This window comes from Martes martes, assembly GCF_963455335.1.
Source record: "Martes martes genome assembly, chromosome: 4".
In the NCBI taxonomy this organism is placed as follows: Eukaryota; Metazoa; Chordata; class Mammalia; order Carnivora; family Mustelidae; genus Martes; species Martes martes.
The window spans coordinates 3,982,634-4,006,383 of record NC_137891.1 but is presented as its reverse complement, the minus strand read 5'-3'; positions in this window follow the sequence as shown (position 1 = coordinate 4,006,383).

The following is a 23,750-nucleotide window of genomic DNA, read 5'->3' as shown; positions in this document are numbered from 1 at the left end:
TGTTGAAAATAATGGAGTGGTTTAAAACAATAAAGGAAGGAGGAATATATAGCAAGGGTCACTTTGCCCTTCGGTATGTAAACAAGGTTATATAGACTTGAAGCTGGTGAAGTTTCAGACCAAACCAATTGCAATAATTGATTACAGCTAAGTGATGGGTGGAGGATCCCTTTCTCAGGACCTTAGTGGGCCCAGAATGAGGGTCTGGCTGAGATGATGCTCAAGGACTTTTCCATTTATAAACGTCTACATTCCACAATCTCCAAAGGCTGGGTTGAGAACAGCAGGCAGGAAAGAACCTTGAGCCACAAAAAATGGGAGTTCTAATCCTCATGTTGGTATCTACATCACCACGTAAACTTGGGAAATTCACTTTCCCTCTCAGGGTCTTGGTTTCACCATGAGTGGAGTAAGAGATGTGAACTAGAGCAATAGTTCTTTGCTTGGCTCTGGACAATCCTAACCTGGAGGAACTTCCCAGGCACCTTAAAGGGCCAGAGGCCTGGGGTCTCTCTCTCCTGCCCAAAATGGGCAAGTCCATAATTGTCCATTTAAAAAAATCGACTTCTAATCAAGTTTTTACTTAGAGGAGAGAGTTCTTTGGCTAAAGGAAGTGTCCCACAAAGGAAGTGATTTGAGCGTTGTTGGTAACCTAGCAGTTTAGAGGCCTAGAACACTAAGGGACAGGCAGAAACATCTGCCTGATGTGTTCAAGCATTTATGTGTATGGAGTATGCAGCATGCATGAAGATATAAACTGGACAAGTTCTATCTACCCAGAGCACAGAGGATATTGTGGGCCATATTAAAGCCTTGACTCTTAGTGTGCTGTATGTATTTGGAGACTGTGTTATTATGTACATACTAATTCATCATTGTATCTTGACAAGTTATTCCTTTTATCATCATCAAGCATCCCTTTTCACATCACTTGATAATAGCATAGATACATTCATTTTTTATACTAGTTCCCATCATTTTAATTTCAACGTCTTTGGTTTATTTTTATGTGCTGCCTTTGTTGTAGATGTGACTTTTGTAAGCAGCATAGATGCATTTTTTTATTTTGCCTTATCAAATCTAATATACTTTGTCTTTTAATACATAAGCATAATCTGTTTATTTTTATTATAATTACCGATAACATTTGATTATTTTTACCAATATGCTTTCTCTTTCCCTGCTTTCTCTGGGGTTAATAGAGATTTCCTTTGCTCTCACAGATTATTGATTCTATTTGTTTTCCATTAGTGGTTACTGTTAAAATTTTTAGATATTTACATTTTTCTAACTACTTATGAAGTTATTCAAAGTCACTTTTTTCACCATCTTTCTCCCCACACGAAGAGTGCTAGAACTCTGGCATGTTGTAATTACCCCACAGACCCTGCTGCCTTAATGTACCTGTTACTACTGTCTAGCATTTTCCTCTGTTCTATAAAAACAAATAAGTAATAGTTTTACTTGTTGTTATATTTTTTTGAAAGATAAGATTTAATTAGACTTACCCACGTAGTTTACTGGTTTCTCTCTTTCTTCTTCTTTTAACTTGGATCCTAGCCAAATTTCTACATTCATCTCTCCTCCAGCTCAAACACATCCTTTAGGAGCTGGGTGCTTTAGTGAGAGTCAGACCGAGATAAACTGTCTTTGTATATCTGAAAACAACTTCATTTCACCTCACTTTGGAATAATAATGTAGATTGGGTTTAATATGCCAGGCTGATCTTTATTTCCCCTTCACATTTTGAGGATGTTAATCTAGTGTCTAGGACAGCTGATGAAAGGTTCTGTAGCAAGTCTCATTGTTGTTCTTTTGTGCCTAATCTTTGCTTCTCTGGTGACCTGTAAGAGTTTCCCTTTATTCCTAATGTCCTCAAGACTTACCGCAGTGTTATTAGGTGTGGACTTTTTATTCTACTCAGCAAGACTTTGGAAATGGTTTCCATTTCTCTTCACTTTGGAAATGGTTTCTCTTAGAATACTGCTACATATGCCACTCCACCTCCTTTCTAGTTCTGGAACTAGTATGAGGCATTTAATAAGATGCCATACTCTGCCCCCCAAATCCTGTAACATCTGCTTCACGTCCCGCCATTCTACGCTTCTGCGCCATGGTCTGGGTGAGTTTGTTACAATTACCCTCCGGTTCTTAGTCGCTTTGATTGTGTCCATTTTAGGGTCGTCCCACCTGTTGACTTTTAATTTGATTCAATTGAATTTTTTCCCTAGAATTTCTAAAGGCTTTAGTTCCTTACCCACCTGTTCCTAATTTTCCTCTGTCGTTTTTGTCATACGATGCTCCATAATTTTATAGAACTTTTTCTTTTTGATTTCCTCTCATTTTACTTCCAAACAAGTACACTTTCATTTTGGGGGGTTTTTTTTAGAGTTTTAAAATTTTTACGTAAAGTTATATTACCTATCCCTAGCAGTCTATCTTAGTCCTGGTCTCTCCACGTGATCTCCTAGGGTTCCCTTTGCAACTACATAGGATATTGTCATCTCACAGGGATGTTCTAGATCCAGTCTGTGGGTCAGGATGGTGTTCCTCCCAGTCCTTGATGTGGGCTGTCTCCGTTCATTTCTGCTCCTCTGGGAAAGCAGCATCCTTCTGGCCACAGCCTTAGAGCTTGATCACAACTTCTATCTGCCTCTTTTCAACGGTAAGCCTCCCCCCTACTATGAGCCCCTTATTTCATGCAATGACCCGGGAGCCCCATGATCACGCACTAAGCCCGAGTCCCCCACACCAGTGGCCACTGCAGAATTTGAACACACGATCACCGTGTGTGCAGGAGTTGGCCGAGCAATTCCATATTTACAGGAGGGTGTCCCTGATTTCTGACCCATGGAAGTGTTTGTTTACTTTCAGTGTGACTAAGTCTACTTATATAAAAGTACACACACACCACATCATTATTCCAAATGCAGAGTTGAGATTGCATGAAATCTTTACCCTTAGTCCTTATGCCAAAGGGTGTCCAGAGAGGAAAGGGATGATAAAGTCAGGTTTACGTTGTAGCATAAGGAGGAGGAGCTGGGTCTTGTTAGAAACCTAGTGCAGAAGCCCGTGGAGGAAGTATAATGGGAAAAGCGGAGGCTGCAAAGCCCCGTGGGCCTGACCTTGTTGTATCTCTGCCCCACCATCTGCTTAAGGCATGATACTGGATCACTTCAGCTTCCTTTTCTTATTCTGTAAGACGGGAGTGATAGTACCATTTACCAGTAATGTTTGAGTGATAAGCTCAAATCCTATAATTATCAGCTCTGACTATAATTTATTGAGCAGTTCCTATGCTGACTACTTCGGATAATCATTTCAGTCGCTGCTTACAAAAACCCTGTGAAGTTGGTTTCATGACGCTAAGGTACAGATGTGAAATCTGAGGCTTAAGAGAGTTGCAGTCGTTGATTTGTCCGGGGTTGAAGGGCAAGCAAGCTAGGGAATGCGTACTTGCCACTGCTAACTTGTTGCCACTTCCATCTGGCCGGTAACCAGTAGACAGATGACAGCCCTTACTGATAAGGGCAAGTCTGAAGGGAGGGAGAAAGAAGGTGACAGTGGTGCAGAGAATGGGGATATGGCAGCCGAGGACAGGAAGGAAGCAAGGGGCAACTCGGGAACGAGAGGGGAAAGGGGACTGTATTCCCAAGAACGAGGCACACCCATCTGTCTCCCGCGGGCGCCACCTGAAAGCTTGCCTTCAGTCGCATGGACAAGGATTTCCACCTGGGTTCTGGGGACTTTGGGGAAATCATTTCACATGTTGAGACTCCAGGTCCACACGCATGAGGCGGGAGTAACAGTGGGAGGATGAAAAAGTGTGGCATGCGTGGAAACATCTAGAATGGTGGTCGTCAGAAGAGGGGCATGGCTGGGAGTCAGACTCAAGTCCCCTTCATCCATAAGCTCTTGCTTCTTTCCCATCACGTCTGCTCCCCACTGAGGACGAGGTGATCGACCCAGGCCTCCAGAGGTGGATGGGACTGGAAATGCAGAAGGGAGAAGCCTGCCGTCAGCTACAAGGATCGGCTCTGCCTTTCAGCTGCTTTGAACCCTGAGGTGCTTCCCATGCCTTGGTAATAAAGCCAGATTGGAAAGCGGCATCAAGACTTGGGGTGGAGTTTACTTCTTCCATTAGTTCCTCTCCTTTTCTTTTTCTTTCCCAATTCTTGTAATTAAACACAAGTCTTGAATAATGCAAACCTATAATTCATGCAAATTGATCCCTAATGAGATGGAAACAAGCCAGGTTTTAATTTGTTGAACTTGTGGGGGATAGTATAATGAGTTGGAAAGAACAGATGCAAAAATATGTCCCCTTTCATCTAAAATGAGCCCAAACATTTTATTCCTGGGCTTAGCCTCATACGCTTTTAATGCCTTCAATATGATTTTAAATATTTTTCTCAAGGAGATGACTGCTCATCCCAGGCCCCTGAGCTACCTTCACGCAGACCTGGCGGGTTTCCCGCTCCCCCACATCCAGACTCTGCCCTGGCCTCACTCCCTATGACTTCTCAGCCCCCAAGAAAACACGACCCATCAATGGTGTGAGATCAACAAATGCTCTGAACGCAACCCAGACCGAAGCCTCTGGGTTTTTCGTCATGTGTTCCTCCGTGGGGAGGAGGGTGAGGCGCCCGTGAGCTCTGTTCTGGTGTAGTGCTGAGGATGGAAGCCAAAAGAGGAAAGCATTTGAGGCAGAAGAACTGCATAAGCAAAAGTGAGGGCGCATGAATATGCATGGCGTGCTTGGTATGTAATGATGAGACAGACCGTTCTCTTCATATTGACTCCGCTAGGTTCCACGGAAGGAGGCCGAGCACGCCGAGTTTCTGAGAGCCCCCTCCGGTCCTCCCAGTGGCCGCAGCCTTTCCCTCCATCAGTAAACAACACGTCACTCTCTGGACAGAACAGGGAGGAAACCCACGTGCCCCGACGTAACCTATGCTGTGGGGTAAGTAGCGGGGCCCCAAATGCAGTCCCCGTCAGTGACTTTGCTCCTTAACGGTGATGGAGCTGAAGCCCCCGAGACAATTCCTGGGGAGCGCTCGTCAGACTCAGGTGACAGTTGGACCCATGGCTAAGGGTTACTACAGTGAAAGGATCCAAAGCCAAGTCAGCAAAGGGGGCAGATACATGGGGCAAAATCCTGACGAAACCAGGCTGAAGCTTCAAGGGTCTTCTCTCAGTGGAGATGAGGTGGCACCTCGTTCCACAGCAGTGAGGTGTGAACACGTGTGAAGCATCCGCCAGGGAAGCTCACTGCAGGCTCAGTGCCCTCGGTCCCCCCCTCCCGGGGCTGGGGGTGTGGACACTCTGCACAGCTCACTCCAAGCTGTAGATGCCCAGAAGGAAAACACCGGTTCGGCATAAACCACGTTGCACAGGCAGCCTGGGCGCAGGAGTCACTCTTCTCCTTTCTGGGAATGGTGCAGACCCTCCCGAAATCCACGTTCCCACCTCCGGCCAAGGACCAACCTTGCAAGAATTCCTTTACGGGATAGCCGTCCCAGGCCTGCCGTGCTAACGGTTCTCTAAACAGGACAGCATGGAAGACGCGATGACCATCCAGTGCAAAAGACAACGAGCAACAAGAGAGAGTACAGAAGAAAATGAATTATTCCTAGATTAGGACAATCCCACAAGCATTTATTACAGTTTACGGGAAACCTGGTGGAGAGGATGTGTTTGGAGAGCTCAGAATAGGCAGGGGACTGAGCAGTGCCCCCCGAGTCAGTCCTGACAGGGGAAGGTGGATGGAGAGAACGTGGGAAGGATGAGAAGGATGGAGGACTCAGTACGTACAGGCGAGGGGCCTGGGGAATGAAGAGGCTGACCAGCATAGGCACAGTTACCTGCCTGTGCTCCCGTCCTAAGGCCGTCACCATAACCAAGACTGTGGAAGCAGAGGTTTAAAGCAGCACAGACTCGACCTCTCACAGTTCTGGAGGGCAGTCAGAGATGAGTTTTACTGGGTTAAAAGTAAACCGTTGGTAAGGCCCCATTCCTTCTGGAGACTCCAAGGGGGGAATTCTACTGGTACCTCCACACCTCAGCTCATACCCCCTTCCTCATTTCACCAGGTCCTCACATTTCCATCAACACATGACCGCACCTGACCACGATGTCTCACCTCCCTTTGGCTAGGATGCTGGGATGACGTGGGGTCCACCTGGACAGTCCAGACAGTGCCCGTCTCAAGACCCTTACCCCATCACCCCTGCAGATGAGAGGGGACTTTCACATGTTCTGGGAATCAGGACCTGGACGTGTAGGGGCCCTCTCAGACCCCCACATACTCATCAGCCCAGGCTCTTGTTCACCCAAAAATATTTATTGATCTATTGCATATGGTGCACGGTACTGGGCAAAGGGAGTTTTACACACACTCACACACACTCACTTACACGGACACACATGGACACGCACACATGCCAGTTGATAAGCAGGCATGGGTGTTGAGACTTTGGCAAAGATCTTCCCTGGCTGGAGTGGGAGTCTACAGGAGGCCCATAACCCAGCATAGGGGTTAAAAGTCTTTCCCATCTGTGGAGGATCCCGGGGCATTTACTGGGAGCCCCACAGCGAGATCAGGGGAGGAAGGACCTGAACAAAGCAGCAGAGGGTTCCTCCTTGAGAAGAAAAACTGTGTTTTCTGAGGATGCCCCCTCCTCAAAAGACATGATAGATGGTTCACCATTCAGAGCCTGGAAGAAAGTATTTTAGCCCTGAAACAGGAAGAATTCCTTACCCACTGAGCTTAGTTGCTGGGTCAAGCAAAGAGACTCTTTTAACATCAAACCAAAGAAAAATGGTCCAAGATATTCTGAGGCCAAATTGTGTAACACATTTATTTGGCCAATACCTGAGTTTATTTTTTTTTACAAGAACTTTGCCAATTCATTAACTGTTAATAGCAATCTTAAGTCGAGAAAAATTAAAATACTCTCATTTATACAAAATCATATCGGTGGTCAGAAATCCAATATATGGTAGCATCAATCAACAGGTTTAAGTCTGGCATTTAAAAGACAGGGCCAGGGGCGCCTGGGTGGCTCAGTGGGTTGGGCCTCTGCCTTCGGCTTAGGTCATGATCTCAGGGTCCTGGGATCGAGCCCCGCATCAGGTTCTCTGCCCAGCCGGGAGCCTGCTTCCCCCTCTCTCTCTGCCTGCCTCTCTGCCTACTTGTGATCTCTCTGTCAAATAAATAAATGAAATCTTAAAAAATAAATAAATAAAAGACAAGGTGCGTAGGCAAGTCTCCTCTGCATGTTATAAATAAAAATCCTCTTGATACATATCTAAGAAGCACTAAAGATATTTGAGGTATTCTATTAATAGTCACAGAACCCGATCTCTAGGAGCCTGTTGGAGGAGACAGGTGCGCAATCACACACAAACCCAGCCTAGGGAGACAGAAGCTGTGTAAGTGCAAAGGGCCTGAGGCCCCACGAGCAAGTGTTTCTATCTGACACAGAGAATCACACAAAATCCAGAGTGGGCACATTTTCAGTTAAGCCTTGAAGGTGGTGATGACAATAATAATAACCACCACCACAACATCCACACTCTTTGTGTTGGTATTTTTTTTTTTTTTGAGGATAAAAGACAGACCCATGAGAGACAGACAAACTAGCCCTGCTCTGTACGTGACCAAGTTCTTGTCAACACAGAGAATAGACAAGGGGTATTAGACTCACACAGACTAGGATTCAAAAGCTGGCTTTCCCACTAAATACCTGTGTTCATTTGAGTGATTTATTTAACTTCCACGAGCCTTGATCACCTCATTTACAGAACAGAAATGTTAATAACACGGGACCTGGCAAAGTTATTTCTTTCTGTACCCTCAGCTATTTACTAACTGGGTAAACGTGGGCAATTTCTTCGTTATTAGTTTCTTCAAATGCAAAATATGATTTACACTATTGACTTAAAAGAGATGCTGTGCTAGGATAAATAACATGTGCAAAATCTACTCTGAAAAATCACAGAATGCCAAACGAAAAGTTAGTATGTCCAATTTAAATATCGCCTCTAAGGGGGTAAAGCTGTAGATATTTAGAGGTTCAAGGAATAGCAATTAGAATAGGGTAATCTTGGAAAGCTTCTTGTAGGAGGTAGGATATGAATTGGTATGTATATGTGACTTTTGAAGCCCTAGTCATAAATGACATGATTCAAGTCTCCACGACAGAGTAGTAAGTAGTAAGATATCTCCACTGGGGATTTCGTCAGTGGAAGGGACCGCCGCACTGGGATATTATCGTCAAATATTGATTTAGTTTTCTTTTTGTAATACAGTTAGCTTTACTGAAATAGCAGTTCCTCTATCCAGGAAATTGATCAGGGACACAGCTCAGCCTGGTCAGTTTGGGGTTCAAGGGGTGGTCAGAACTGATAGTACATGGATCTAGGCAGACCACTGGAACTTTGACTTTTCAGGGCCGTACTGGTAGATGAGGGACGATTCAACAGGACTTGAGGGTAATTAGGGCAGCTGCAAGCTGGACCAGATGTCCTACTTAAAGAGAGAGAAAGGGGTCCTGCGTGGAGACAGGGTCCTGGCCAAGGGAACCAGAGAGGGTCAGGCAGAGGAGTTTGAGTGCCCCAGACAGTATCCTGAGAGCCTACTTGCTAGAAACAGGTGACCTCAACACCAGCTGCAGATCTGGGACATTTCTGACCCATCACGTCAGTTTACCCAGAGGAGCACGACATGAACACCTTTTGGCAAAAAAATGTAATTAAATGTAATTAAAAAAAGTATCAACCTCCATCATGAATATGGAGAAAAATATATATATGTTACTTCTATGAGCTATGGGATGAGCAGGGAGAGTCAAAGTTATCTACAGAGTATTCCCCTGATAATCATCTAGTTCAGCAACATAGGAAATTCCAGAATGTTGTTTGGAATTATCAAAAGTTACAATGAAATATATTCCTTTGCAAAGAGTACCAGAAAGCGGTAAAGATAAAACAAGTTGAATAAATGAGGAAACATGGAAAGATGAGATGAAATCGGAAAACCAGCAACAAGCATCTTCAGAATCACAACAGAGTCTCTAAGATCTTTAAGTGAATATAAAAAGGGATTGAACAACACAAGATTGCAAAGTCATCCCACATTGCAGACAAAAAGTATAAAGAAGAAAACCCCAAAATTCAAAGGAATATAAATTAGTACCTTAAAACAGAGACATACCAATGGACTCGGAGAAGAATACAATATAAAAATGTTGCTTTATTAGGAAATCTGAATATAAACATTTTTATAATACAAAAATGTCATAAATTAAAGGAAACAGTTAGAAAAGTTGCATAGGAAAGTAGCCATGGATCAAATTGGGGGGCGGGGAAGTCGTTAAGGAATTACTTCTGGGAAGGTGCTCTGCCAAGACAGTTTGTAAGTGATTTTTTTTTTTCAAAATTCTTATCCTTTATAAACAGGGCTAAAACACAGAAATACAAAAATGCTCTAAACCCAGTATATAACCCAGATGAAGATAGCATAAGAAAAAACCCAAAGTCTCACTTTGAAATATTGCTATAAAATCCCATAATAAATTACAGGCAAATAAAACCCAGCAGTAAAATAAAATTAAAGTAATAAAGTATTATTTCAGAATGAAAGGATAGATTCTTAATGATCATTAATGTTTTTACCATTTCTGGAAGAGACAGATAATTTGTACATCCTCTTCATGGTAAAACTCAGCATTATCGTCTGTTCTGACCAGTCTCCACTGCTTTACCTCTGAGTCTCTTCTCAAACTGCTGCCCTCAGCACCCCGATGCTGGGGTGGAGGAACCCCTCCTCCATCTTACAAAGACCCGTGGCCGACTCTGTAGACTCATCAGACTCCGTCTCTGGTCATCATTCGAATCGGTTGAACCTGGCGTGCTTCAGTTTACTTCCTGGGAGGGAGACCACGCTCTCTTGAAATCTTCTCCTGCCTTTCTGGCCACTCCTTTGCTTATTATCTTCCTCCTATAAATGGTGGTGCCCCAGGGCTCAACATCGGTATTTATATACACGCTAAGTCACGGGCTCCGGTCTCTCCACGTGTCTGCTCAACCTCTATTGCGATATCTCGTAGTCGAAACAAAGTTCACCGCTCTGATCCCTTCGTCCTAAAAGTTCGACCACTCAGTCGTGGGCACCACGGGTCAACTTCAGCCCGAAACTTCGGTGCCTTCCTTAACTACTCGCTTCTCCTCTCACCCGCGTACAATCTGTCAGCAGGTCTGGCCAGCTCTGTTTTCAAAGTAATCCGAAAACTTTGCACTTCTCGCCCCGTCAACCATGATCACCCTCAGAGAGATGTTCTCGTCTTTGAGCGGGGGGGCCCGCAGACGTGCTCAGCATGTATGGAAGAACATGCGCGTTATCCCACGTGCATCTCTACTCTTCCCTCCTTCTCTACCTCCACCAGAATTAAGCTCCCTTAAAATAAGTGGAATAGGGTTCAGAAAGATCATCTATTCCACTCCAACGTGTTTGTGTTTATTTACAACCAGTCTCAAACTCAGGCGGTTGTCCCTCCCTCCTCTGCACCCACCCCCGTCCCAGAACTTCCTCTGGTGTTCTGAGTCCCCTTTCCCCTCAGTGAGAAAATGCTTCCATAGTATATGTGGATACTCCTGTCCCTCCTACTTCCCTCCACTTTCCCCTCCCCGACTTGATTGTAAACATCTGTGAGAGGAGGGACCTCGAGCTGGCACCCCAAATTAAAGGATCTCTGTCCTGATAGAAACCTTGAAAATCTGCTTGAAGTCAACACTCAGACACAAAGTCTTGGGGTGCGGAGGCCAGGAAGCACATGAGGAAGCAAACATGCTTAATCCCGGGAAGGGCAGAGTGTGGGGGCATCCAAAAGGAAGAAACGCAGGGAGGGACTGGGACATAAGGCTGACTGGCCCGTGCACATCCTACACTCAGGGAATTGGGTCATGATTATATTGTGTGGGGTAAGCAAGCTGCCTCCTTCTTCCCAAACTCCCAGGAAAGTTGCCGCCAGGTACGACTACTGAGGTGTTATGTGTGTGCACGTGTGCATGTGACAACGGGCAGAGGAAGAACACAGCAGGTGGTGCATCAACTTGACTAACTCAGCAGAAGCAGGAGTCTTGAGCCAGAGAAACAGATAAACGTATGACACAGCCACTAACCCCCTCCTCACCATTACAAATGCACAGAATATTAAGTACGGGGCTTCCCGAGTACGCAACATAGAGCTAGAGCCCATCTTCTACGGACTGTAGGAGCAGGGAGCTGTCCCCTGCCATGTGGGCCACACACACATAGCGGCTCCAGTGCTCACTCAAAGAACATGTATGTGAACACAATGCCTAAGCTGGGTTGTTACTAAGGATGCAGGAGGAACCACTAGACCCTCTTACCTGGTAAGAAGTCATTTGTAGGCTTTGATGGTTCAGTAGAGGATGTTTTGCTAACTCCACAACATGGTCTTAATGAATGCTGGCAAATGTTCAAAGTGAAGGAGGAGGTATGCAAATGGGATTAATCTGTGCTTTATCAAAGGTGGAAACAGAAGCTACGTAAATGTGCTCAAAGGGAGATCTGCTTGCTTAGCGCTTTGTAATGCAGTCCCACACACATTCCATCAAGAGCTCAGCCTGCAAACACATGCAGAGGCACATCTCTTGCCAGCTGCACGCCTGACTCTTCTCCAGAGTCAAAGACCAGCAGGGGTGAAAGTCACGGCACTGATTTCCAGACAGCCCATCCTTGGCCCAGTGTAATCCATAAGGAAGGTGCTCCTGGTTCCTTGTAACGTAACAAAGATGAGAAAGTTTGATTACAAAAAGCCAGTCTTATCCCACACATTTCTCTTCCCCTGTGATGGGGCTCGGGCAGTGTTTCCGTATCAGCCTGGCCTCTTACACGGATACACCTGCCACCAGCTGGGTCCATGCTGGTTCCCGCTCTTGTCAAGGAGCCCTAGCCACTGGGATCCAGTAACAGTGCCTTGTCACTCCAAAACCTGAAAAGAAGTGGGTTTCTGGTGTTACTAGGTCTTGGCTAGCTCAACATTGCCTACTGATTTATCTACTTTCCTGTGACCTGTTGGACCAATGTGTTACGTTAAATTCCCTCTCTCTCAAATACTCGGAATTTCTGGTTCCCAAACCGGACCCCACACAGGGAAGGGAGAGGTGGGCCACTCCAGATCAGTAGGCAGCAAGTTCAAGAAGCAAGGGGACTTACTTGCCAGGCTTGCCTTGGGTACCACCCAGCGAGGAGGTCTCTGCACCCACCTGCCAGGATCTTCCATTTGTAGAGAGGCCTGACGGGGTCCAGCCACGTCTGCCGGCCAGGTGGTCTCCACAACGGTGTGCTATCTCAAGGTGGAGTCCTTGAAAATGGCTCCTGCTATGGGACCAGGGTGGGGGCGGGGGGACAGAGAGCACATCCCAAAGGAGGATCTCACAGGCCAGCTGGCGGTCACAGCCTCTCCGTGACCTTCTCCCACGCCGAATGGTGTCTTTTTTCCTGATTTTTGTCCTAGCTGGTGCCTTACCCTTCTGGAGCTCAGCATAGTTACAAAGTTAATATAGGAACGTTATCTACTAGGATGCCCGTTATCCAGCTGACACTCAGGTAGTGATCATGGATGGATTGCTTAGGAATCGAGACCAGACTTCATGGATTTGAAATCTGGTTCCATCACTGACTGGCTATGTGACCCTAAGCAAGAATATGAAAGTCCTTTGCCTTGTTTTCCAAATCTGCAAGATCAGGATAATGAAAATACCTACTCAAAGCATGGTGAGGACTCATTTCGTTTGTGTTAAAACACTCAAACTCGTCCCGGTTCCAATGGGTCCAATAAATGTGGGTTATTGTCCTGAGATTATCACACACGGAAAAAGGAACTGATAAGTTTCTAACAGAAAAGGGAATGAGAAACACGCCTTTGAGACCTAGAGTGAGCCAGATGGAATCTTAGGACTCTAAAAGCAAAACCTTTACCTTGTAAATGAGATACTTCAAGAGGTAAGAATTATTACCCTGAGTAAACTGTTACACTCAGAACTGGTCCCTCTCATCCCCTGTAGAAGTGAATGGTGGGTGTACATACTCGCGTGTGTCCGTACATGTGTCGTGTGTGTGTGTGTCTGTCTTTGTCGTTATCTAACAGCTGCAGGGGAGTGAGCTTGTTGTGCTATATTCTCGAGCGGAAAGAGCACTAGCCTTGGAATCAGGAGGCAGACGTGGAGATTTCTGGCTGTGGCTGCCGCACGAGACCCTTCTGTGACTCAGAACAGGTTACAAACTCTTTGAATTTAATCACACTTACCCAAACATGGGACTGTGTCTGCTTTCCTAGTCTGCGATGCAGAAGAGACGGAATTCTGTTTGTCAGACGACAGCAGATTATGAAGGGGTTTCAGCTCATCTCCAGTAAAAAGCAGAGGTGCAGTGGCAGGCAGGAGAAACCAGGAAAGCAGAGTTCTCATCTCTATCCTAGGTTTTGGTTCCATTTTCAGAGGAAAACATTTCCCTTTTTCAGAGGAGGAAACAGACGCGCAGAGAACTTCAGTGTCTTGGTCAAGATTGTTAGGAAGCTGAAGAGCCTGGATTTGAACCCAGAGACTGCAGAAGCAGAGCTCAGGTCAGTAGGCCTGACTTCCTTGAACACCTCTAACCAGGCGAGGGGGTGGGGCCGGAGTCCATTTCCCAGGGGGCTGCAGGAGGCAGGAAAGTCACTGATGGTGTCAGCCGTCGCAAAGGCAGCCCCGCTCAGGGTGGGAGAGCAGGGAGATGGGGCGGACTATGAGCTGTTGTGTAGGATCGCTCCCGGTGACTTCTCAGACCCGCAGGGACGTTTTCAACAATCCATCTCCTGAGTGAAATTAATTTATTGAGAAAAATGGTAAAGGGCCAGGGTCTGTTGCCACAGACATGAGCAGGTGGGCACAGAAGAGGCCACGAGAAAGTAAGACGTGAGAGATGTTGGGGGGAGGCCACCAAACCCAGCCTCTGACATTGGAGATCCAGGCCCTCGGGAGGCCCCGTGTTGTGCCCAGGCCCCATAACCATGTGTTAAAAGAAGCCGCCATAATATGGGAATCCCCCTTCCATCAGACAGCAGGTGACCTGGCACACGGTCCTGCATTTCTCCACGTCCAGGTATCTTGTGTGTCCTGGAGAAATAGCACCTATCTTCTCTGTGCTAGTTCTAGAGGCGAAGAAAGCAGAACAAATCGTAATAGTGGATTCATTACATACTTGCGTTCACACAACATTTCCAAATACATCTTCCCAGTCGACTCATATCCATCGGACCTTATTGATGAAAACTGATATTTATTGAAAACTGACAATGGACCAACAGTGAGCACTTATCCTGCTTTTTTTTTCCATTTAATCCTCAAAAACAAACCCATTCTATTGATGAGAAAACTGAGGCAAGAAGAGATTAAGTATTTTGTTCAAGGCCTCCCATTTGGGAATGGGTAGAAGGCAGATGCCAACCCAGAAAGTCCGCTTCCGGAGGCCAGAAGGCGTGGGTAAGGCAGATACAGCACTCAACTCAGAGCAAAAGTGGCCATAAGGCTCGAAAGATTGAGAAATGACTTTGAAAAGTACTGAGTGTTAGCAAAGGGATCGCTTTCCTGCAAACACGGGTCTCATTGCCAGTGGGGAACGAAGTGCCAGTTACCTCTGCAACGTCAGGGCCAGATTGCAGCCCTTCTGGTGCGTCTGCGGTTGGCTGATTCGCCCGACGAGCGCCACGCGGGAGTCAGGAAGTTGCTTCCCGAGAGCAGGAGAGCCTCCCCCCAGCTCCCACCGCACTGACCAAATGGCAGGTCTTCGGGCCTCTGCTTGTTCATTTGCATTTTAGGCAGTCGGGCCTACTCATCCCTAAATATTTCATAGTCGTCAGGGCAAGAAAGATGCCTATTGTTTAATTTATACCTTAATTTTCTGCCTTTAACCCCTGTCCTTGCCTGAAGTTGGAGCTGGAATCTGGGGAGAGTCGGGGCCTGGATTTGGAAAGACATTGGTGGCGAAGAGCACCTGCTTATGGGATCCTTATGGGATTAAATCAAAGCAGGTATACAGGTGCCAGAATCCTTTCCCATGAGCCGGGGCGGATGAGGAAGGCCGGCCCCGGAGGCGCATGAAGCACCTTCCCTGTACACCCAGCATCTCTTACTTGTCCAGGGGTTCAGTTGATCTAACAGCTTCTAAATAAGGTGGGAAGAGTGGGGAGACCCTCCACCCCACACGGTAACCCCGCTGGAGTGCCACTGCTGGACCAGGGCTGACCTGAGAGACCCTCTTCTTACGCTTTGGTTCCCTGACATTCCCGCCATCGCAGTCCAGTACAGGCGCGCTTGGCTCTTCTAGGAAGGATGACCCTAATCCCTCCGATGGTCACCTGGGCTGCGGTCCTGCACCCCTGGGCTCTTTCGCTTGTATCCCCAAGCTCAGTCTCTTCAAGAAACCCTTGGGGCTGGGGGGCTGGGGAGGGGTTCAGGCTTTCCTGGCATAGCCTTGCTCTGCATCAGAACCTCACCGCTCCACAGAGGAACATCCGAGGCCGTGGGTGTCAGGCTTGTTTTATTGCTACTCTTCATGGTGACAATATTTCACTGAACATGCTCAATGCAGATAAATGTTGACACGAACAGGATGTGCATATAATGGGTCTGAACCGGTCCATGCAGGCAAATGGGTCCTACGCCACCAGAGCTATGAGCCCTAGGAAGTGGAAGGAAATTGGGTTCTTGTTTCCAGATCCCCTTGGCAAGTGGCCGAGACCCTGCAAGTGTAGCTGTTTCGTGGTGTACTGGTTTCTTTCTGGTATCGGAGAGGCAGAGAAGGGCATGTGAATCCGTGGCGGGAATGGGGGTGAGGAGAGAGACCTCAGGCATGAGGCTGCATTTAAGCCAAGTCTCCAAGGCCAGTAGGAACGCCATGTTCCCCAGAGACAAGGTGGGGATCCGGACGCTGGAAGCCCACGGAAAGGGGGCAGAGCTGCCTCTGGCTGTGGATGTTCAGGGAGGATGAAGTCATCTGGGCAGTAGAAGGAGAGGATAAAAGAAAAGAGGAAATAGGGCAATGGATTGGAGAAGTTATATGCTGGGGTCCAGAATACTTTCCGGGGAGTTTAGCTTTGATTCCCAATGGAGTCAGACCACCTGCAGGGATTACAGTGGGGCAGGGGTCCCATCAGTACTGGATTCAGAGACTGCAGGCAGCATCTCTGCATCTCATAGGGATGGGGGTGGGAGGGGAAAGGGGGTTTGGCAGGGCAGGAGGAGGCTGCTGGGGGTCCAGGAGAGAAGAACCACGGTCCCACGCAGTTGCAGCAGGAGGGACAGGACAGAGGGGAATGGTGACAAGAAACAGCAGCAGAACTCCCGTGCTCCCTAGCGGGGTGACTGGGAGCCCTTTTCACCTGCTTCTTCTGGATCAGGGGACAGCAGGAGCATGGGAATATTAGAGTGCTGTGTTCATGGTGCACGGTTCAAATGTAGGTCAACAACGGGCTTAGATGAAAATTTCAAGGCCGCAGACCCAATTAGGGTCTCATTAGAGGCTCACACAAGGGGCTCTAGCTCTGCTCTCTGGGTGCCATGACGGTGAAAGGGAGAGAGATACAGAACGTTTCCATGACGGATGCCATGGGTATAGCATGATTTCTGGGCAGAGCTCTGCAGAAAAGCTGCTCCTACCGCAGCAAGGCAGATCCTCGATTCGACCCCTCTTCGACCCGTTCCTGGCAAAAATAATTATAATTAATTTGAGGGTTGTGTTTTGGATACCCTCCCAAAAAAGAACTCGAGCATTTGCACTATCATTCCCCTTTCACAGGATCCAAAGCATACTCACCTCGAAAGCGAAGACTCCCACGGTTCGCCAAGGCCCCAGTATGGGCTCTGAGGCCTTTTCTCTGTGTGCTGGTCTTAATACACTCCAAAGAAAACTCCAATGGCAAGCTGACTTGAACTTAAACTTGAGTCCTCAGCAAGAAGTAGAGCTTTGGAAATGTATCTTGTACTCTTAAAAGTAAGCTGTCTTCAATGTTACTTCCAGTCATCATAATAATGGCTAGTATTTATCCCAGCACCTGGCTCTGCGCTAAGCGGCTTGCACACGTGACCTCCTTTCATTCTAACAACCAGGGAGGTAGAGTCTAGTATCCTCGGGTAACCTAACAGGAAGCCGAGGCCAGGAGTGCTCACACGCTTACTAAGGCTCCAGATAACAAGTGGCAAGTCAGGGGATTATCCTCCATTCCTTCTGACTCTCGAGACCCGGCAAATACCGATGGTGCTCTAGACCTAATGTGACCTCTTGCAGACAGCAGTTTGCTTTTTTTTATTTTTTTTTATTTTCAAGACAACACAAAGACGTTACTATTAATAGTCTCCCTGCAGCTGAAGCAACAGAGGCTTGGAGAGCTTAAGTGACTCACTGCCGAGTCATACGGCTCCAGAGTGGCTTGCTGGGGATTTTCAACAAGCTCCCTTGACTCCAAAATATATGGGTGAGTCAGGTGCACAGCCCATCCTGTTCTTGCTCTAACCTGTTCCTCTTCCTTTCCTTGTTCCCTATTTTGGTCCATGGCACCGCCAAGTCACCCCCGCTCAGAACCATCCCGAGTCTTGTCTCCTTTCTCCCCACCCACGTGCATCGTCACCACGGCCTCCTTCTTCATTTCCGAGACTTGTCTTCCTCCTCTCTGGTTTCATCTCCCTGGACTTAAATAGAGCCTCCAGTTCCAACAGCTCACTGGCCACTCTGGGCACTCTCTTTCTCTCCCCGGGGTGCTCCCACGCTGGCTGGCACAAAAGGTACCTAGAGGGCTTTTTGAGATGTAGATCTAGAGATTCTGAGATTCTGTAGGTCTAGGGTGGGGCTCGCAACATTACATCTCTCTCGGGTTCCCTGGTGCTGGTGTAAGGACTCACTTTGAGAACCACTGTGCTACACCGTGCCCCCTGCCCCAGGATGATCCCTTCCCTTCTGTGCATATAAATAAATTCTCCATGTATCCAGGGGGTCTAGAGCAGACCCAGCAATTTGAAACCTCGAGTCTATGGGAGCCCAGGTTAGCTACAACAGACCCAATGTCGCTGCAGGAACAAGAGCCGGGAAGCACAGGCAGGCTGACAGTGCCAGCCCATGACAGGAATGTTCCTCGGCTCAAAGGAAGAAGCAGCAGCCTGAGGATAAGGAGGTCTGAGTGAGCAGTTCACAGGTAGCTGATCTACATTAACATATTTTTCCCAATTTCAGTTTTTCATTGATTTGTTTGAGCATTTCTTTATTATTCCAGGCGACTAGAATATATCCTTTAAAAAATGAACAAAAATCCTTCTTCTCTTTGGTTAAATATTATGACACATGAACCCGTTCTTAGATATCAGGGACACCAAGAAAAGAGAAACTGGGGGAATTGGAGGGGAGGTGGGTTAGGGGGGTGAGGTCGCTGGGTGATGGGCATGAAGGAGGGCATGGGATGGAATGAGCAGTGGGTGTTGTCTGCAACTGATGAATCACTAAATTCTACCTCTGAAACTAATCTTACACTATATGGTAACTACATTGAACTTAAATAAAAAAAAATTTTAAATAAAATAATAATAATACTACTCTGAAAAATAAAATACTACTCTTACAAAAGAAGAAGAAGAAGAAGATGATGATGATGATGACTTCCAAGTTCCCTAGGAAGGCAGGAAGACATTCATGGCTCAGATCCACAGTTGGGTTTGGGAGATCCAGGCCATGAATCCTGCTGATAAAACTATGGCCGAGACTATGATTTGTCAATCGCTGTAACACACTGTATTAATAGAATAGAGAAGAAAAGCCACATGGTCATCTCAATTGATGCAGAAAAAGCATTTGACAAAAATCCAATGCTGTTTCCATATGCACCCCAATATTCATAGCAGCAAAGTCCACAATAGCTGAACTCTGGGAAGAGCCTAGATGTCCATCAACAGATGAATGGATAAAGAAGATGTGATATATATATATATATCGCAATATTACGCAGCCATAAAAAAATGAAATCTTGCCATTTGCAATGACATGGATGGAACTAGAGGGTATTATGCTAAGTGAAATAAGTCAATCAGAGAAAGACAATTATCATAGGATCTCACTGATATGAGGAATTTGAGAAACAAAACAGAGGATCATAAGGGAAGGGAGGGAAAAATGAAACAAGACAAAACCAGAGAGGGAGACAAACCATAAGAGACTCTTAATCTCAGGAAACAAATGGAGGTTTGCTGGAGTGGTGGGGGTAGGAGGGATGGGGTGTCTGGGTGATGGACACTGGGGAGGGTAGGTGCTATGGCGAGTGCTGTGAACTGTGTAAGACTGATTCACAGACCTGTAGCCCTGAAACAAATAATACATTATATGTTAATTAAAAAATAAAAATCAAAAAAAAAAATCCAATGCCCTTTCATGGTAAAACCTCCAATAAACTAGGAATACAAAGGAGACCTCTCAACCAGACAGAAGTGCCTCTACAAGAAACCCACTATCACCATCCTCAAGGCTGAAAGATGGAACGTTCAGCCTCTGAGGTCAGGACCGAGACAAGCACGTCTGCTCTTGCCACTGTCATTCAACATTTCAAGTGGGAGGTTCTAGTCAGGACAATTAAACCAGAAAAAGAGAAAAAGGAAGACATAAAACTGCCTCTGTTTGTAGACAACCTTATCTTGTGTGTAGAACACCTGAAGGAACCCACCAGCGCTCCCACTAGAACTAATGGATGAGGTCAGCGACTTTGCAGGATGCAGGATCAATACACGAACTTCAATCATCTCTAAACACCAGCAACGAACAACCCTAAAATGAAACCAAGAAAGCAATTCCATTCGTAATAGCATTAAAAAGATTAAAAGTGTTTAAAAATGATTTTTAAAAAAAGTATAAGACTCACACACTGAAAAGTATAAAATGTTCTTGCCAATAAGTAGAGATCAATATCAACGTAGCAAAAGCCCATGTTAATGGACCAGAAGACATAACATTGGCAGGACAACAATAATCCCCAAAGAAATCAATAGATTTCATTTCAACGTTCTCAAAACCCTAGCTGGCTTTGTTCTGCAGAAATTGGTAAAAAGATTCCAAAATTCATTTGGAAGTGCCAGGGACCTACAATAGCCAAAACAATGTTGAAAAAGAACAAAGTTAGATGATTCATAGTTTTGAAACTTCCTACAGAGGTACAGTCATGAAGGCGATGTTGTACTGACAAAAGGGGGGACATGCAGATCAATCAATGGAACGGAAATCCCAGGAATAAATGCATTTACTTACATTCACGGTTAACTGACTTGCAACAAGGGTGTCAGAAAAATCCAGTAGGGAAAGACTGTATTTTCAACAAACGGCACCATCAAAACTGTAGTCATAATGACCCCCCCCTCGTACCATTTAAAAACAAAATTCTAAATGGGTCGGAGATCTACATGTAAGCACTAAAACTAAGAAACTCTTAGAAGAAAAGCAGGAGTCAGTCTTCATGGCCTGGGGGTTGACAGTGGTTTCTTAGATACAGCTTCCAAGAAAAGCACCAAGAGAAAAAATGCACTGGATTTCAATACAATTAAAAACTTTTGTGGTGAAAATGATACTCTCCACAAAGTGAAAAGACAGAATGGGAAAAAAAATTGTAAATCATGTGACAATAAGGGACTTTTATCTAGAATACTTTTTTAAACTCGTACAATAATAAAGGGGAGCACTTCAAGCAGACAAAAATAAATTTGAATAGATATTTCTCTAAAGAAGACATTCCCATGGCCAACAACCACATGGAATGATGCTCAACCTCGTTAGTCATTACAGAAATGCAAATCACAGCCACAGTGAGATTGTATGACCCTGGGTGACACACGCATGGCTGGTGGGAATAAAAATAGTGCAGCCACTTTGGAACATGGGCTCGAACGGTTAAACACAGAGTTACCGTCTGACCCAGCATTTCCGCTGCTACGTCTATGCCCGAAAGACTTGAAATCGGTCCACAAAAAAATGTGCGCATGAATGTTTGTAGCAGCATTATTCATAACAGCCAAAAAATGGAAACAGCCCAAATGTGTATCAACTGATGAATGGATAAACAATGTGTGATACATTTAGACAATGGAAGCTATTCTGCCGGAAAGAATGAAGTACTAACTCATGCTACAGTACAAATGATCCTTCAAAACATTATGCTAAGTAAAACGATCCAGACACAGAAGGCCACCTAGTATATGGTTCCCCTTATTCGAAATGTTCAGAACAAGCAAATGTACAGAGACAGAAAGATCAGTTCCCCTCAAGGGAGCTGGAGGGCTGACGGGAACAGAGACATGGAGAAGTGAGAGCTGATGAAGATGGGATTTCCTTTTGGAGTGATGAAAAAGTCCCCCAGTTAAATTGTGGTGGTTACACAACTCTACCAGAACACATTGAAAATGCTTTAAAGGGGTCGAGTTTATGGTATGTGCATTATGTCATAATAGAGTGACTTTTAGCTATTCCATTAGGATGAGCTCTTGGCCAGACCTGGTAGAATAAAGAGGAGGTACAAGGAAAGACAGCACTAAGGAAATCGCCCAGAAGGCAACGTGGAGCTACAAAGAAGAGATGGATCTGGCAAGAAGCACAAAGGCAGGACCAGGAGCCTCCAACATCCACATGATAACTGCCAGAAGAAGCCAGTAAATGGATGTTGACAGTGGAAATAACAACCGAGAATATTCCAGAAGTGAAGATTTTTTTTCCAAAACACACTGTCCCGTTAAAACATGATAAACTGAGTTCTAAGCAAAAGGGTTAGATATCTTGACTTGAAACATAAAGAAAATAGAAAATCCTAGAAGCTTTCCAAAAAGAGTAGTTCACCTACAAAGAAACCCTTTTGAGGACGGATTTTTCATCAGAAAAAAAAAAAAAAGAGAGAGAGAGAGAGAGAAGAGAGAGGGAGAGAGAGACTTAGAAATAGATAGTATCCTCACGGTGCCAAAGGAAAGTAATCTTCCACCCTTCCACCCTTCCACTTCTCACTAAGTCATCATGTGTGTGCAATGAAAAGTTGTGCATAAATGCATGACTCTGGAACCAGAACGGGCAGGTGAAACCCAGCTCTGCTTCATGTTATCTCTGTGGCCTTGGGCACAGTCTGCCAAAGTGTCCTGCCCTGCCCTGCCACACGGACATGATCATCACATTAGGGCGCCGTGGGTGGTAAGTGGGTGTGGGCACGTACATAATGGTGCTCAGAAGTGGCACATAGGTGCCACATATGTGAGTGGCACATAGAAGCGCTATTTAAGAGTCAGTTACTAATTCAAGAGATATAATTTGAGAATGAATATGGAAAACAGCTTTCCAGTCCTATAACCCAGAAAGTTAATTCACTAATATTTAGTATCAGATTTTTTTTAAAAAGGAACCAAAAGAAAAGATAGTAAAAGAATAAAAAGGATCAGCCCAACAAAAGGATAAAATACCCATCAAAACATATCATATGCAGGACGTTGCTTACATTTTTGGGCACAAAACATAACTTCAAGTATATGCAAAAAAAATTAAAGAAAAAAATGGACAAAGACACAATAATGCTGTGTTTTAATGTAAAAGATAACACACAGTCTCCATCTCACAAACCTCATAAAAATGTTTCAACAAATTTGAGTTGATAGTTTACCATCTCTGGATGTATATAGTTAAGTTAGAAATCAGCAGTTTAAGAGCAGAACAGATAGAACCCCCCCCCATGAGTACTTTGAAATCAGAGGAAAAAAATAAGAAAGAGTAAAGATGAGCAAGTTAAGTGTTCAAGAACTTAGAAAAAAAATAGATTATAGGAATGGAGGGCATAAGAGAAGCCTGTTGAAAATTTGGAATTTACAGTCCACTAATGTTTTGTTCTAAAATTCCCTTCCTATTTGCTACCATTTGTAAAATATTGTTACTTTTATTTTTATATACACATTCAAAAAATGTTGTTAAATTCCTAAAATCGAGACTCATACCATAAATAGTGTGCCTCTGTGTGTTTGTAATGCTTAATAGAGACGCTAAATTCCAGGAGAAGGATGATGATTTATTCACTACCATATTCCCACCCCATATAATAGTGCTTGACATCTAGGAACACGATAAATATTTATTGAATATTGTCATTGAATATAAAGTAAAATGAGTCAGAAGCTCACTCTAAGAGACTTCTGTAGAGCCAAACACAAGTGGATTATAATCCTGGTTCTAGAACATTCTGGCTGAACTCCAGGAAAGTATAATGTCTCTCACGACAATTTCCTACAACATAAAACGCTGTAGGAAAGTAGACAACAGATACTTTGCAAGGACCTTGCAGGACTTGGCAATGAGGACGTCATACAAGTGCCACGTCCTACAAGTGCCAACTATTCAGTCAATGCTCTGCTCTGTGATGCTGGGGCTGGGACCACAAACCACATTTCTGCTGGTTCCTTGTTAAGAGCTGCCAAAGGTGAGAGGGACACTAGAAAAGAATGTCACGGCAGGGGAGACAGAGGATGCCTGCTCCTTCCTGTTTGCTCCCCACACACTTCCTGTTTACCTCCTATTCTGTGACCATGGCAGCTCCAGGTTTCCCCACCCTTAACAGACTCTCCCTTCCCTTGGGGGTGACTGGATCCACTTTGCAGCTTTTCCAACACTCAGAAAATCAGCGTCTTCAGGGCCCTT